Genomic DNA, 14522 nt, shown 5'->3' with positions numbered 1-14522 from the left:
GCAAGTGGTGAATTTCAGATGTTTTGTACTTTTAAATGTTAGATTTTACCTTATTTCAACACCTAACTAGAATGTCACTTTAAACTTTGTTGTTTTCAGTGAATTTCTAGGGTTTTATATAAACAAGCCAGGATCTTATTAGCATACCTAACTATAATGCTATGTTAACCTTTGTTTTATACATATATATTTATATTTACATTTATGTATAAAAAAAATATATACACACGTATGCATATATATATGTATATTATATATATATATATATATATATATTCACTGAAAAAAACATAGGTTATACACCATATATAGTTAGGAATTAGCATTTAAAAAACCTTATTTTACTCACACAAAACCATTGAAATTCCATATATAGTTAGTTGCACTAACTATATATCGCGCACCCGCAATCCACTGCTGATGATGTCACATATTACATCATTCATGACATGGTCAGTGACATCACTGATGACATCACTGATGACATCTCAAATGACATCACTGATGACATCACTGATGACATCTCATTTGACATCTCAAATGACATCACTGATAACATCATCCAGTGACTGTGTGTTTCTGTAAAGTTTAAATATGTTTGATATATTGAAGAATGAGTGGATGTATAAGTGTCTGGATGAAGGATTTAGTAGGTGCGTGACTGACTGTATGAGTGAGTGAATAAATGTGTCGTACTAAATGCATGGGTTAGTGACTAAACTGTCTGAATGTGTGCATCAGTATGTCTGTTGTGATGTAAACTGCTGCATGTGTTGATCATTAGCTATACGAGAGGCTATATGTGTTATTGATTGGTTGCCCAAGTATTTGTATGGGAGATTTAGTTTGTGTGGGGGTGGCTGGGAGGTGTGTGACTCTGTGCATAGATGTGTGAGCAGTTGATTCACTAGGTGTATGAGTTCAAGAGTGCATGTGGAAACACCTGTATGGGCGGTTGACTGTGTGCATGAGTGTATTGGTGAGTGAATGGATATCTCAGTGCTACATGTCAAAGTAAGTACATATGTAAAACAAAGTACATGTGAGAGTTGGCATATATAAATAACTGTGCATGAGAGCTAGTGAATGTGTGAGTGGCTGTATGGATCATTGTGAACTTGTATCAGGGATTGTATAAGAGAGTAAATATGTGTTAGTATATGTTTGAATAAGTAAGGTGTGTATAACTGTATAGTTGAGGAAATGGAGGTGAGATTGTTTCTTTGCATGACTGACTAGGTGTGTGAGTAACTCCATGGATGAGTGACAGTGTGTGAGTGTCTGTATACACTGAGTGTATCTAAGGTTATATTAGAGTCAGAAGAGGTTTATCGTATTAGCACAAGAATGATGTCAAATGAGATGTCATCAGTGATGTCATCAGTGATGTCATTTGAGATGTCATCAGTGATGTCATCAGTGATGTCACTGACCATGTCATGAATGATGTAATATGTGACATCATCAGCAGTGGATTGCGGGTGCGCGATATATAGTTAGTGCAACTAACTATATATGGAATTTCAATGGTTTTGTGTGAGTAAAATAAGGTTTTTTAAATGCTAATTCCTAACTATATATGGTGTATAACCTATGGTTTTTTCAGTTAATTTTCAAGGTTTTTTAAATGCTAATTCCTAACTATATATGGTCTCTAACCTATGGTTTTTTCAGTGAATTTCAATGGTTTTTTAATAGCAAATATCATAAGCTGTCGAATGTCAAGTACGTGGTAAGTAAAAACATTTTCGTGTTTATGCACACTGATCTGCTTTGAATGCTGCCCCCCCTCATTTCTATTAGGAGTACTCTCTCTTTGCAGATAGTGAAGGGTAGTTAACGCAGGCCTTTGCCCCCGTTGTAATCCGTCGTGCCTGCTTCTCTCTCCATTTGATTGATTGTTATCCAAGCATTTACTGTTTTACAATTGGTTCTCTTTGGTTTATTCTCTATTTACAAACAAGCACAGAGTCGCAATACTCTGTTTAGTCTTTGCAGATAGTGAAAAAACGTGTAAAAAAACAAAAGGGATCGAGCAAAATCAGTAGGCCACTAATGGGATCTCTTTTTGACCTCGCTAAAATAGAAACATTAGGAACAACCCCTCATGAGAAATACGAAACTAGTGAGATGAACTGAACTCCACACCATGATGGCTGCAAGACAGCTCGGCTCCGCCACCCACCCCGCCCAAAATAACGATAAACTCTATGCAAATATTACAAATATATACAACACACCAGCAAAGTAACAGGGTAAAACATTTTATTAAATAACTATTTACATAACTATTTTATACTTTTTGTTGCCCGATCCGGCTAGCTCAATCGATCGAGCATGAAACTCATGCACTCTGATAGTTCAAAGTTTTGAGGAGTGCTTGTTAGACTGTCTGAAGCTTATTTGCACCTGCTACAGCTTCACTATTCTCAATGTAAGTGGGGGCTGTTTGAGGACGTGACTGCATTTGAAAACAATGTGATGCGGTGCCTCCCTGAAACGCTTGACGGAGGCCCCCGAGGGACGGTGTGATGGCGCGGACTCGGAGGGGGCGCTTGGCTCCGGCCCCCTCCCCAAGTCGTGTTGCCCTGGTGTGGCCTGAGATCGCCCCCGACATAGGTGGCCGGCTCCCGGGGTTAAGCGGAACTTTTTGCCTTTTGGTGACTCTTCCATTCTGGACCTTGTCCCACAATCCGTTTGACCTGAAGACACGCTGTAGTGGGGCGCCCCTTTACCGTTTCAGTTGGCATTCCGTCCGCTTTTGCTACACTGTGCCTCTTCCGCTATTCAGCTGTTTACCGCCCGCTCTTGCGACTACAGCGTTTCGCTCACCATGTAGTTGAGTTGCTCCCGCTCTTGCGGTGCAGCGATAGGCGGCTGCCACAGGACTCTCAAAATGGCGGCCGGCTCTTCAGATTTGGGCGTGGTCCACTAAAATGGCCCTGCGACACCTTGGAACTCGGACGCTTGTCTGCTAGGGCTTGGGCTCCATTCTCGAAAGCGTCCCCTGAGCCTTGAAGATTCTACAAAAGTCTTGGGGGCCCCCGACTCCCGCAGGCTTCTGGTGGGGACCGGCTGCCATGATTGCTCGTGGAATGGCCACGACGGAGCTACGAGATGGTGGTGCTCTCATGCTGACGCCAGCTTCAGTCTGAAACATCCAGAAACACTGTAGACTACCAATTCGATCAGTTCCGGTAGCGCCCCAACGTGACCCGGTAGAGAAGAACTTGCCCTCCCCTCTTTGACTGATGGTTCTTGTTGCCTGTCCCTTCTGTTGTCATTTAACAGAACTATTTAGCCTGCTGAAAGGGGCTGTGTTCCGACCGCTGGTTGGTGGAGACATTTTGACTATATTCTGGACCTGCGTTGTCGCGTAATGCGTCATATGACGCGCCGCGTTAGCGCATCCGGAAGTGCTCCGATGCGCGAAGCGCAGCTTCCCGGGAGCGATCCGGGGCGCGGCGCGCAGTGCGTAACGTAAGCATAACAGGTCATGTGACTTGTTAATAAAACTTTTCGTTGGTTCATTTTACTTTTCTTATTCTAATAATGAAAGGCTTGGTCATATGACCTAAAAATTACACTTTTTATTACTTTCGAACATTATTTTTTCTTAAACATATATGTTATAATGTTCCAGGCTAATGTACTTTCCCGGAAAATTTACAACTGTCCTGCAAGTAAAATATATTCCTTTTTCGACAAAAAGAGCGTTTCTTCGACCCATGACGGAGCCGTTGAGCAAAAGAGGCTCGGCCTGCTGTCTTAGTCGCCGATACGCCTGAATATCAGATTCTTATCGATCACTTTATGTTGCAGGAGTAGAAAACACAACAGCCCTTGACCATTTATCTTTACTGCGTACCTGCGTATTATACCTTTTACCCTTCATGTAATTGGACTGCTTTATTTCACTTGCCTTTTACTGATTCGAAAACAGTGACTATTATTAAAAACTTTACCAATGTAAATACTACTACCATGTTTTCTTTTAAAAACCTTTATTGTGAAAATGTCAGTATACAAATACGGGCCTATAACCACGTGGGCCGGCCACGGAGCAAACTGTAATCGTATATGATGAGGAGACATTTACACTGTAGAGGAACGTAACGGGCGGGCCATTAGGTTGCAAGAACTAAGGTGTCTAACAGTTGCGGAATCGGTGGACGTACATTTTATAATTAAAAAACGACAGGCCAGTTACAATAAAATTATCTAGATATACATTTGCGGGCAAGTACCATGGGTGACGTTAATTCGAACTTTCAATAGTACAGTAATCAATAACACATCAGAACTTAATATCAATAGGGATGTCGAAATATTCAATCAATTCTCGTCCCCGCCCGCCATGTGCTTCAAAACTGCATACGTATCTCGTGATATCAAGGTTGTGCAACCAGTACACAACAAGGAGTTACGAGTCCCATTTATTCCGGCGCCATTTTGGGCGAGGACGGGCAGGTCCAGGATATAGTCAAAATGTCCCCACCAACCATCGACTATGATGATGTTCATATGCTGTATTTATTAGAGTAACACTCATCTGTCCACATGAAATTTATTTGCCACAATTACCATAACTATATTTTTTTTCGGTTCCTCTGGAGAGTACATCGTGGCAGATGAGGCAGGTAACGTACCGGGCATTTACCTTTTTTGCATGTAGAGGAAAGGAAAAAAAATTCGAGCGTCCGAGTTCTAAGGTGTCCCAGGGCCATTTTAGTGGACCAGGCCCAAATCCAAAGAACAGGCCACCATTTTGAGAGTCCTGTTGCAGCCGCCTGTCGCTGTAGCAGCAAGAGCGGGCTAAACTCAGCTAGACGGCGCTCCATTGAAGTAACATAGACTTGCTGAGGATCTTTCATCTTTTCAACACACACCAGTGCGGCAACTTGCTAGACACCACCTCGGTGCCATCCTGATCTCGGCGCCCCACTGCAGATGAAGTGCCTCCACATGGAGGGAGAGACTCGTTTGCGCCGCCTCCCCCCCGCTTCTCAGAACTCTCAACTATGACACCACCTCGGTGCCATCCGGATCTTGACGCCTTGTGCTGGTTCCGGCCTATTCACACATCGGTCCGCTACTGACGCCACCTCACAGGCCAACGGGGCGCCCCACGCCGACTTTCGGCGCAGCATTGTAGGATGGCCACACCAGTGCGGCAACTTGATGGACACCACCTCGGTGCCATCCAGATCTCGGCGCGTTGTGCTGCCTTCGGCCTATTCGCCGCAAGTGCGCACGCAACTCAGCTGCATAGCAAGTGAAACACCAAGGGGCGCCCCACTGCAGCCGAGGAACCTCCATCTTGGGGGCGACGCACAGCATCACATTGCTTTCCAATGCAGTCAGATCCTCAAACAGCCCCCACTGACTGACGCGAACTCACAGGCCAACGGGGCGCCCCACGCCGACTTTCGGCGCAGCATTGTAGGATGGCCACACCAGTGCGGCAACTTGCTGGACACCACCTGGGTGCCATCCGGATCTTGGCGCGTTGTGCTGCCTTCGGCCTATTCGCACATCGGTCCGCTACTGACGCCGCCTCATCTTGGGGGCGACGCACAGCATCACATTGCTTTCCAATGCAGTCAGATCCTCAAACAGCCCCCACTGACTGACGCGAACTCACAGGCCAACGGGGCGCCCCACGCCGACTTTCGGCGCAGCATTGTAGGATGGCCACACCAGTGCGGCAACTTGCTGGACACCACCTCGGTGCCATCCGGATCTTGGCGCGTTGTGCTGCCTTCGGCCTATTCGCACATCGGTCCACTACTGACGCCGCCTCACGTGCCAACGGATTTTCTACGCTTTTTATAGCCCTATGCCGCATAACAGGTCATGTGACTTGTTTATAAAACTTTTCATTGGTTCATTTTACTTTTGGTTTCCTAATGATGGAAGGCTTGATCATATGACCTAAAAATACACTTTTCATTGGATTAAAACATTTTTTTTTCCCAAACGATGAAAGCCCCACCTTGTTTCTGGATGTTTCAGACTGAAGCTGGCGTCAGCATGAAAGCACCTCCATCTCGTAGCTCCGTCGTGGTCATTCCGCGAGCAATCATGGCAGCCGCTCCCCACCGGAAGCCTGCAGGAGTCGGTGGCCCCCATGACTTTTGTAGAATCTTCAAGGCTGAGGGGACGCTTTTGAGAATGGGGTCCAAGACCTAGCAGACAAGCGTCCGAGTTCCAAGGTGTCCCAGGGCCATTTCAGTGGACCAGGCCCAAAAAGGAAAGAGCCTGCCGCCATTTTGAGAGTCCTGTGGCAGCCGCCTATCGCTGCACCGCAAGAGTGGGCGCAACTCAGCTGAATGGCGGATTTTGGCACAGTGTACCAAAAGCGGACGGAATGGCAACTGAAACGGTAAAGGGGCGCCCCACTACAGCAGACGAGCCTCCACCTGGGGAAGCCCGTTCACGCCGCCTCACCCCCCCCCCCCCCGGGGCGCCCCACGCCGTTATTCGGAGCAGCATTGTAGGATACCAAAACCAGTGCGGCAACTTACTGGACATCACCTGGGTGCCATCCACATCTCAGCGCGTTCTGCTGCCTTGGGACTATTCGCACAACAGACCGCTACTGACGAGGCCTCCCCCCGCACCCCCCGGGACGCACCACGGAATGGCAACTGAAATGGTAAAGGGGCGCCCCACTACAGCAGACGAGCCTCCACCTGGGGAGGCCCGTTCACGCCGCCTCCCCCCCCCCGGGGCGCCCCACGCCGTTATTCGGAGCAGCATTGTAGGATACCAAAACCAGTGCGGCAACTTACTGGACATCACCTGGGTGCCATCCACATCTCAGCGCGTTCTGCTGCCTTGGGACTATTCGCACAACAGACCGCTACTGACGAGGTCTCCCCCCGGGACGCCCCACGCCGTTTTTCGGAGCTGCATTGTAGGATACCAAAAACCAGTGCGGCACCCAGGTAACATCACCTGGGTGCCGTCCAGAACTCAGCACGTTGTGCTGCCTTGGGACTATTCGCACAAAACTCAGCTACTGACCATTGTTGCTTCTTTTTTCTAAAAAATGTTTAAATGTATTTACTGTTTTTGTTGCGTTGTATATATTTATAAGTTATTAAAGTTTTATAATCCTACTGCTTTGTTGGAGTGCTATATATTTTTAATGTGACACATAATTGTAAAAACTTTGATGTACAAAGAGGCATCCCTGGAATCTTCCGCTTCAGGCTCGGTCCCCTACCCAATCACAATACAGGATGGTTTTCAGATAGTAGGAACGCGTGTGGTGTGACGGATCTCATCGGGTGGGGGCCTTGATCTACTGTAACTCCTTTGAAGAGGGGTGATTCTTTACAGCTGGGGCCATAAACTACATCTGCATGGCTAGGTGATAGCCTGGGACCGGCCTGGACAATCGGACACAGAGGAAGAGGAGTGTCAGAGGGTGCGGTAGTGAATAGGGCGAAAGGGAGGTGTCGGGCGGGCACAGGGTGTGATTCTCAAGGAAGAGCAGCGCAGATGGGGGGAGGTTTATTGCCCATGCATAAGACAGAGAGCGGGGGTGACCAGTGCCTGGGGGAGATGCTTGCGAGGGTGGGGAGCCATGCTAAGGATCGACAGCGTGCAGAGAGTGGGTCTGGTCAAGGCATCTAAAATGGCTGCCGTGCACGACAAAAGTGTGGCATTTGAAAAAAGGCAAGATGGCGCAGACAATGTTTATCAACACTTCCTGATTTCCTTCGAATCGAACGTTAACAGACGTTATCTCTCCCACACTACCGGTCCCCCTGGGCTTAAACGCCGAGATGGTAGGGACTGCATCCCGTGGAGATAGGCCGAGACGTCACTCAGCCAAAAAAAAAAAAAAAAAAAAAAAGTCTATAAACATACAATAAGTTAAAAGTCAATCATTCTTGTTTCCTTGTAGTACGCTCCCCAGTCCGCTTTCCGTTACGCGTACCGGGCGCACCCACGAAAAAAAAACGAATTTTTTTTTTTTTTGCCCCGCGGGGCCCTTTTAAAGCCTCCACATCAAACCTAGGGGGTCAGGTAGGATCTACTATGCCCCCTTATGGTCATTTGCCCCTTCGCTTTGGCCTCCTCTTGTCTCTCGATCCTACCGAGAGACAAGATGGCGGCCGCTACGGACTGTTTGGAATGTTTACAGACACCGGAGAGCCAATCAGCTTCGCATCGCAATGCTCCGTAACGCGAAAAGTACGCGAACCGGATCGCTGCCCGGAGCGCTGTTACAGATATATATCTTTTTTTGAACGTTAATTTCTCAAAATCCACTGGAGCACATATATTGAGACCTAGCAAAGGCACATCGGGCTACCAGTCCCTACAATTTTGCCAAGTTTCGTGCAAATCCATTCAGCCGTTCGGGCTAAAAGTGAGGCCAACCGCCCTATGGAAATTAACATGGGAAAAACGCGTTTTGGGACCCCCCTTTTTTCTCGGCCCCCCCTTGACGAAACCCCACCAAATTTTCAGGGGCTGCTCAGAAACAAAATGTTCCATTTTCCTGAAAATTTCAGCCAATTCCGTCTACAAACGCCAAAGTTATTAGACATAGAATGTTCAAAAATCCCATAGAGAAAAAATCCTAACTATATATACCTACTGGCGACCACCAGTAGGTAATATATATATATATATATATATATATATATATATATATATATATATATATATATATATATATTAATACATATATGTGCCGCTCACTAACTGCTTCTACCTGCCTGCCTGAGCGATCCAGTTTACCTCAGAGACCTGGTACGAACCGGGTTTCCTCCTTGGTGTGCCCGGCTGGTGGGAGCGCATTCCGCAGTCGGCGGTTTCTGCAGCCGCTCCCAGCGTGAGCACTTCAGGTAGAGGATTTGTGGGGGCAACTGCCAAACGAAACCGACCGGGGGACTGCGAGGACCAGCTTTTCTCAAACACCGCAGCTGGTGCCTCTTCCCCCGGCGGCCACGCCCCCTGCCCCCCGCCTACATTACCTTTCGCGACACCCGCTCCACGGGTGCCGCTCACTAACTGCTTCTACCTGCCTGCCTGAAGCGATCCAGTTTACCTCAGAGACCTGGTACGAACTGCGTTTCCTCCTTGGTGTGCCCGGCTGGTGGGAGCGCATTCCGCAGTCGGCGGTTTCTGCAGCCGCTCCCAGCGTGAGCACTTCAGGTAGAGGATTTGTGGGGGCAACTGCCAAACGAAACCGACCGGGGGACTGCGAGGACCAGCTTTCCTCAAACACCGCAGCTGGTGCCTCTTCCCCCGGCGGCCACGCCCCCTGCCTCCCGCCTACATTACCTTTCGCGACACCCGCTCCGCGGGTGCCGCTCACTAACTGCTTCTATCTGCCTGCCTGAAGCGATCCAGTTTACCTCAGAGACCTGGTACGAACTGCGTTTCCTCCTTGGTGTGCCCGGCTGGTGGGAGCGCATTCCGCAGTCGGCGATTTCTGCAGCCGCTCCCAGCGTGAGCACTTCAGGTAGAGGATTTGTGGGGGCAACTGCCAAACGAAACCGACCGGGGGACTGCGAGGACCAGCTTTCCTCAAACACCGCAGCTGGTGCCTCTTCCCCCGGCGGCCACGCCCCTTGCCTCCACATACTAAACAGACGCAAGCCCCACCGCGACGCGGGACGCGCGGGACGGAGCTCGGGGCGAAGACCGGGCAAAGAGCGGGCCCGTTGTTGCCCGTTAGTGACCGGGAGGGACCGGACCGGGCCACCCCCCTTGATTCTTATTGTTTATTTCCACACGTTTTTGTACTTTGTTGTTGCATTCACCCATTATGCCTGGAAGAACCAGAAGTAAAACAAAAACTGCATTCGCTGTAGCCCAGATCACAGGCCCTATAGATCAATTTATTTCACGGACCAATAAGGCCATCGAGCATAGTATTTCCCTTCTGGAACGCAGAGTATCTTTGGACCTCATCAAAGCGAAACGCTCCTCCCTGGGCCTTTTGGCTATCGCAGCCTCCCCCACCCAACAAGCTCCTATGGCAGCTATTCTCCCACCATCTGCCACTGTTGCCGACATTCACACAGTACCACGTTCAGTAGATTTATCTGTAACGCAACTAGAGTCTGACTCTTTTTTGTCAGACGATCTAGAGATTACCCCGGATCTAGAGGCTTGTCAAACCCAGGGCACACTGGAATCAACCACAGATAAACAATCCCGGGGAGTGAGGGAAGGAGCCATCCCTAAACGAGGAAACACCAAGCCATGCGGTAATGCGGTGGCGCCCGATATCCCTTTGGAATCTGGGAGGGATTGGTCCCTACAGCCCACACAATCCAGTACAAATGTACCAACTGAAAATAACCTCATAGCTCCTACCATTATTGTAGAGGAGATAGATAATTCATGCAGAGTTTGCAAATCTAATTCACAAATATTAACTACAATCAAAGAGCTTCTCTCCCAACATTTAAAACCAATACAAATTAGTGTAAGGAATATGGAAGCCCAATTAGCAATTCTATCAACCACTTACCCTACTGTGTCAAGCTTACATCCACCTAACCAAGGGAAGGGAAATCCTACTCATCTCGTAAAAGCTCCCCAACTCTTACAACCCGGTGTAGGAATTAAACAGACTTCCACGTCCATTCCCCCCCCATTAAAACCAAAGGATACCGTTCCAGCAGCAAAACAACAACAACACCCAGTGCCTAGTGTGCAAAAGGCTAAAACATCTACTGATTCGCCCCAGACCCCATCAGGAACAGGACCTGTAAAAATTGCAAAAGTTGCAAATACTGCAAATACTCTTGTAGACACAATCATAACCCAAGTTACAAAAAATAAATTGACAATTTCACCTTCTAGAATGACGATTACACAACCCTTGACGGCACCTAAAAAGGTACCACGACCAAGGCGCCCAGTGCACCTCCCTCCGGAGGCAACCCCTTATACGGTCATTCTAACAGGCGTTCCTGAATTAACTAAAGGTATGGATGAAACTGCCCGGTCACTTGAGAATAAGGTCTTACAGTGGCTAAGCCTAAATAGACCACTAGAGCCCTACCATTCCGGCGGGATTTCTACAGTCCGCAGAGTAACCTGGATAGGGGATGAACACAAATCGATCCACGGTGACTGTATCATAGTAAATTGTAGGGATCCAAGCACCGTGGACCATATTTGCTCATGGCCCACTCTGGGGAAAAGGGGCGGAATCGACGCCCAACATCTTTCTTTTTTCTATCCCCCATTGAACACACACCAATACATTTCCAGTTCAAATTGGCAGCATCCCCAGGAAGGACAGTGGAATCAGGCGGGATATAGATACAGCTATGGAAACAGAAATAGGAACAGAGATTGGCATAACCAGCCTTGGCAACAAGGCAGATCCCACTATTCAATGGAGGGTTGGCAGGGCCTTCCAACCAGAAATAGGTATGACTGCCTGGAAATGGTGGATTGACCGTTAAGGGCAATAAGAACTAAGATCCAGGCCTCAAAAACTACGGTCGCCCCACTAACTCCTGGTTCACAATCACATCCGCCTAATTTTCAGGCTAAAGCAGAATTAATCTTGCCTATTACTATCAGTTCCCAGTCTGGGACTATCGCAGAATCTCGTAACGTTATTTTAAATGAACTGATGACCAATTTCCCAGAAACCTCAATGGGCGTAACTGGCGCCAATGTCCACCACCTTAATGATATGAGTATTATTACTGAAACTACCACGACTCTATTAGAGCGTTTACCATCTCACTCTCCCGTCTGCCAGATACCATCTGACCCAAACAACCTGAGTTTTTCAATAATATACTGGAATGTCGCAGGTCTGCGCTCCAAGTTGCTATCGCAGCCGTGGCTTGAAACAGTAAGGGACCACCAGATACTTTGCCTCCAGGAAACGTGGTCCATCACCCCAAACCATCTAGTGGGTTATAGAACTTTCCATATCCCAGCAATTCAGGGAGCTATGGGTAGACCAAAGGGGGGTCTTGCGATTTATGTTGCCAATACTGTTCCCTCCTTATCCATTCGGAAGCTAAAAGAACTCCCTTTTGCAAATAAATTTCACTAAAGATTGCACTTATATTTTGATTAATTATTATAATAACTTAACTACAATGGACTGTTTAATAACACTAACTGAAATTACCACTTTTTTAACATCCCTGAAAAATGACTCTCTTTCTAATTTGGCACACATAATCTGGGGTGGCGATTTTAATTTTCCATTATGTTCTAACTATAAAAATGGAAACTGTGGCCTGAAAGATGAACATGGCAGTCCTCTGTCCCATTTTGCACATTCTATTTGTGGCAACAAATTAAATGAGTCTATATTTTCCCTAGAACTGGACTTCGTAAACGATCTAGTGGAACCACAAAAAGATTTTTCTCCAACTTTCCATGAGAGAGGCTACTCAACCACGATAGACTTCATTCTGTCTTCCCAGATTCTTAAGGGACAAGTGACCAACTTTTCTACTGGGACAGATGCTAGTAGCGATCATTTTCCGATTAGCGTAAGAGTTAATCCAAAAACGGTTAAATCACACTCTTTCACTTTGACCCACCTAAAACAAAACTCATTAACCATGAACAAACTAAATGGCTACAGAGTCAAATGGGCCAAGGTAGACCGGAGGAAGTAACAGAGAGGGTCCTTGGAAAAACCAAACCTTGGGTACTTGACTGCCTATCACCAGACTCCACTCCCCAGACAATTGTGAGCAGTTTCCAGAATATCTTGAAGACAATAGAAAAGGAACTTTCTGGCAAACCTAGGAACAATAGGCCCACCTCTCCGAGGTGGTTTGATACAGCCTGCCGAAAGGCCCTTTCGTCCTTAAAGGAAGCTCTTCATAGACCTACGAGGGACCTAGTGGAAATTTCAAATTTAAGGAAACTCTATAACACAGCCAGACGGGAACGAAGAATAGAAATCAAGAAAAATCTCTGGGCTCAACTTCACGATAGCTGCCAACGTAAGGACAGTGTTTTATTTTGGCAAGTCATTAGATCCCCCTTTTTGGCTGACACTACAAAGGGGCAGCATCTAGATGTTGCAGTTACGGCAGATGATTGGGTCATGCATTTTTCTAAAATATTTGGTCATTCTCAACTAGACACAGTAGAAATAGAACATAGTGGCGTCCAAAACTTGGAGAAGAACATCTATCCGATAAACATCCATTTCAACTGTATGGAAGTCATCAAAGCACTTAAGGAGTCAAAACCAGGTAAAGCTCCTGGTCCAGACGGAGTCCCATTGGACATTTTCCTCCATAACATCGAACTATGGACACCAATAATTACTCAGGTTTTGGCAGCAGTAACATCTGTTGGACTGCTACAGTCATGGTCAACGTCAATCCTCCTTCCCATCTTTAAAAAGGGCGACCGTAACGATCCGGCCTGCTACAGGCCAATTTCCCTCCTGGACTCCATGGGCAAAACTGCAGGTCGAGTGCTCTTGGACCGTTTACAATTCTGGGCCCGGGAAAATAACATCATGACCGACCTGCAATATGGCTTCCAGAAGGGTCTTGGGACTGTGGAGCAGGCCCTGAACCTCGCCCTTTTGACTGGAAAGTATGTAGGTGCAAAAGGAGGCAACATCTTTCTCGTCTATGTCGATCTCAGAGCGGCATTTGACTGCGTTCAGCATGCGAAACTTTGGTCAATACTCAGCGATCTTGGAGTGGAATCATCTCTTATAGTTTTCCTCCGTGAACTATACTCTGATGCCACAGGGCGCGTCAGATTTGGCATCAACGGTGAGCTAACCCGCTCCTTTTCAATAGTAAAGGGAGTAAGACAGGGCTGCGTACTGGCTTCCTTCCTGTTCAATCTTTATACAAATGGACTAGAGCAGGCCATGTTGGAAGGGAGCCAGGATCTACCCCAGATAAACCATCGTCCTATACCGACACTGTTATACGCAGATGATTCTGTCATCTTAGCCCGAACGCTGAATCAATTACAAAAACAACTCAACAAATACTGTAGCTTTATGAATTCACTTGGCCTGAAAATCAATATAAAAAAGACATTTACTATGCATATTGGTCCTAAGGTCAAGAATCCCAAACCAATATTGGTGGACAATGTAAGATTGGAGAAAACCTCTGTTTATCCATATCTGGGCATCCTTGTGGACGACTCCTTGGATTGGCGAAAGGCAACGGCTAGTAGAAATCTCCTCTTTCAGCGAGCAACATCGGCCCTGGTCTCTTTTTCGAGAAAGTTAGGCAAACCCGCTCCACCTGAACTCTTGAAAATTTACTATGCTAAATGCCATAGTGTGGCTACATATGGTGCAGGCGTTTGGGGGTACGGCCATGTAGACCCCATACAGATAACAGAGAATGGTTTTGTTAAATATCTGCTGGCCCTTCCCCAAAGCGGCCAAACTATGCTTCTCACAAAGAACTTGGCATGGAATATATTATAGACACGATTCGCTCCCAACCAATTCTACTGTGGCAACGGATATGGTCTAAACCTGAGTGCCATCTGACACGATCTTTGATCACGGA

Source organism: Lissotriton helveticus, chromosome 2_1 (genome assembly GCF_964261635.1).
Source record: "Lissotriton helveticus chromosome 2_1, aLisHel1.1, whole genome shotgun sequence".
Classification (NCBI taxonomy): domain Eukaryota; kingdom Metazoa; phylum Chordata; class Amphibia; order Caudata; family Salamandridae; genus Lissotriton; species Lissotriton helveticus.
Note: the sequence above shows the minus strand (reverse complement) of the source record.